A 3,536-nucleotide genomic window follows, 5' to 3' on the forward strand; every position below is an offset into this window, starting at 1 on the left:
GTGCCTGGAAAAGTGAATTCCTTCTACCCTCTCCCAGCCAGGTCCTTGGGGGTTGGCTGCCTGTGTCTTTGATGGGGATTGCCAAACTAGGGCTCTCATAGTCCCGAGTGGTGCCCTGATAGCTTTGGTCGGAACGCCCTGAACCAACCTTTACAGAAGTAGGCTAGGATGCCTTCTCCCTGAGAGGGACTGGTGAGTTTGAACCTCTAAGCTTTCGGTTAGCAGCTGAGTGCTTTAGTTCCCATGCAACCAGAGCTACTTATGAAGGTGCCAATCCAAACCACGCGAGATCCCACTTCACCTCCGTGAGAATAGCTGTGATCAAGCCAACAGAAATGAACAGATGCTGGCAAGGATGTGGGCAATTTGCAGTCATCATCCATAGCTGATGCGAATGCAAACTGGTACAGCTCCTGGGCAGTCCCGCAAAAAGTATAACAAGACCGTCGACTGGGCAGTGAGTTTATTTTGTTTTGTATCCTATGACCCTGCAACCCCCACCCATCCTAAGAATATATTCAAAAGAACGGAAAGCAGAACACAAGCACAAACCCCAACACTGATGCTCCCACTGCACAGAGAGAAAACAACCTAAATGCCACCGACACACGGCTGGTAAACACAACGTGGTATTATTACGTGATGAATTACTTGACCACGAAGAGATACGAAGTCGTGATACACGCTGTAACAAGAATGAGCCTCGTTACACGTGCATTACGGGCCCTCGTTGTGCTGAGTGCTATGCTGGGGGTGAATATTATGCGGAATGAAATAAAGCAACCATAAAAAAAACGATCCTACTTATATGAAATACACAAACATAACAAAGTTAATTAGCGTTTATGGGGGGCCTGGAGAGTCACTGCTTAGGGAGCACTACGTTTATGGAATAATTTGACAAAAAAAATCGTGGTCCTAACTGTACAACGTGATGAGCATAATTGACGCAGCTGTCTTAAACATGTCGACGCTGTTGAACTGGCAAGGGTGTGTGCACGTTATGGGAAGTGGTACCTTGGGCTGCTGGCTCCAAGACAGCCGAGCTCATCTGTCACTCCACGGAGAAAGAGGAGGTTGTGTGCTCCCGTGAAGATTTGCAGTCACCCCATATGGGGTTGCTAGGGGCCAGGGGTGATTAGAGTGCAATGGATTTTATTTTATTTACTTTTTTATTTCTCTATCTCTCTAGATATTTACATATCTACCTATCTACCTACATATCTACTTATATAGTATAGATAGATATACAGATATAGATATCCATATATTATCCAGTCAGGTACCATTTATCTGCATATACACCAGTGGTCTCATAGTTATAAAATACATCAGAAATGCCCATCAGAGAACAGGACACAGAGAATACAAAAGCCTCTTAGATGAAAGATGTTTAACTCGTGTCTCTTGTATACAAAGCAGCTCTATTGCCTGGTACATACATAATAACTCAAAACTCACTTATACATCTTGAGTCAAGCTATGCTCATTGCTACCGAGTCAATTCGGACTTATAACGACACTGTAAGGCAGAGTAGAACTGCCCCAGTGAGTATCTCGCTTACGCATGGGCTATGTTGTATTGTACTTTCGTTTAAGAAGTTTCCAGTGTAACAGTGTATACTTCAACCTGCAGGCAGCAGCAGCAGCAGCCAACTGTATCACGCAGCTCCAGTGTCGTAGTGTTAGCAGTTTAATTGTCTTTCAATAATATTACCATGAGATCCATCAGGGCTCCCAAACGCAACAAAACCAATGTCGTGATAGCAGCCTCAAGAGGCAGAGACACATCGATTCAGAGGTGAAACAAAAGGTTATTAAACACGCTATTGCTTATGATTTTGGCATTATCGCACTTGGACCATCACCATCCTCAAAAACAAATAAAATATGCTCCATGTTGTTACAGGGTTGGCTCCACCGAAAGCTACAAGGCTAATGAAAAGAAGAGAAAAATTGCTAACGATGGGAATGGAGGCCCAACACAAAAAACGACACTCTCTCTCAGTATGCGGAAGATCATGCTGTGGCATAAAGCTTGTTTGAGATACTTAAAGAACAAGTAGGACCAGGCTACGATTTATGGTGTTCATAAGATGACCAAATCCCATAATATGCTATGTCACAGCATGCACCACATGTTAAGTGAAACAAGACCAGCATGCTTGCTTTCATATGCATGTAAACGTTGGACAATGAGGAAGGAAAACCAAAGAAGAATCAAAGCATTGGAATGATGGTGCTGTCAGAGAATATGGAAAGTACTGTGGGCTGCCAGAAGCACCAGAACATCACAGAAATCTGTGCTGGAAGCTTGTTAGAAAGAAGGACAGTAAGACTTTGTCTCACACACTTTGGACATGTTATCAGGAGGGGTCTCTGGTAGAGGACATCAAGCTTGGTAAATTAAAGCAGGAGGTCAGCGAAAAAGAGAAAGGTTCTCAATGAGATACTGGCGACAGCGATGGGCTTAAATGTAACAATTCTCAGGATGATGACGCACTCAAGACCAGGCAGTGTTTTCTTCTGCTGCGCATAGGATTGCTATGAGGAGGCTCTGGTTCCATGGCATCTAACTTCCAACAAGGTGCCATTTAAATGTATGGTGTCAGTCTAGAACAAGGAGTTAGGCTTTGAGTGGTCCCAGAGTTCTGGAAAGACCTAGGCAATTTCTGAGAAATAATTGTAGACTACTTAAGACCATCAATGTTTCTGGTGAAAACTACAATAAAAAATCCTTTTTTATCCTGGGGTCAAAAAAGGTTGTCAGTTTAGATGTGCTATTTTATTATGGTCCTAACAATAAAATATGCTGCTCTAAAATAATGGCTTTAGCTCTATTTCACATTAACAAAAATTGATGCAGATACTGTGTTAGGTTGCTATTTGAACACTCACCTTTCTTTCACAGTAAACTGGCTCTGAAAAAGCCCAGGACATCTGCCCCCTGTCTTGGGGGCACCTGGTCCTAACTGAAAAGTTAGTTCACTCCCCTAGAGCAGTGTTTCTCAACCTTCCTACTGCTGCCACCCTTCCATAACTGTATGCAAAATTACAGTTAGGAAGTAGCAATGAAAATAATTTTATAGTTGGGGGGGTGTCATAACTGTCATCTTGCTACTATTATGAATTGGGCAACCCCTGTGAAAAGGTCATCTGACCCCCAAAGGGGTCACGACCCACAGGTTGAGAACCACTGCCCTAGAGCGTCCATGAACCTCACTCGCTGGCCTTCATGAAGGTAGGGCAAGTGAAGCTTTCCAAGGGTGTTTGCAACCAGAAGAGCTGGTGGTTAGCTTTTCACAAGCGGGAACGACAAGAAGTCAAGACTTGTTAAGTCTCTTGCATCTACTGTGCTCACCTGAGGAGTCGCCGTGGGACAATCATGTGAGCACTCCGTTGCTAACCTCTGACAGATCGGAGCTCTGAGCCCACCAGCAGCTCATGAAGAGAGGGAGTGGCGGTCTGCTACAGCCGAGATTTCCGGCTCAGGGAGCCCTCCGGGCCAGTTCCACTCTGTCACATCGAGGGCACAC

At 44.5% G+C, this 3,536-nt stretch overlaps 1 protein-coding gene across 1 annotated transcript in view; it reads right to left on the reverse strand.

Annotated features, from left to right (window-relative positions):
* Positions 1 to 3,536, reverse strand: part of MAP4K3 (mitogen-activated protein kinase kinase kinase kinase 3) — a 130,098-nt gene that overhangs the window by 96,174 nt on the left and 30,388 nt on the right. The gene's annotated exons all lie outside the window — the stretch shown is intronic.

The sequence above is a fragment of the Echinops telfairi genome, unplaced genomic scaffold (assembly GCF_000313985.2).
Source record: "Echinops telfairi isolate 266 unplaced genomic scaffold, ASM31398v2 ScPeMD7_10;HRSCAF=50, whole genome shotgun sequence".
Classification (NCBI taxonomy): Eukaryota; Metazoa; Chordata; class Mammalia; order Afrosoricida; family Tenrecidae; genus Echinops; species Echinops telfairi.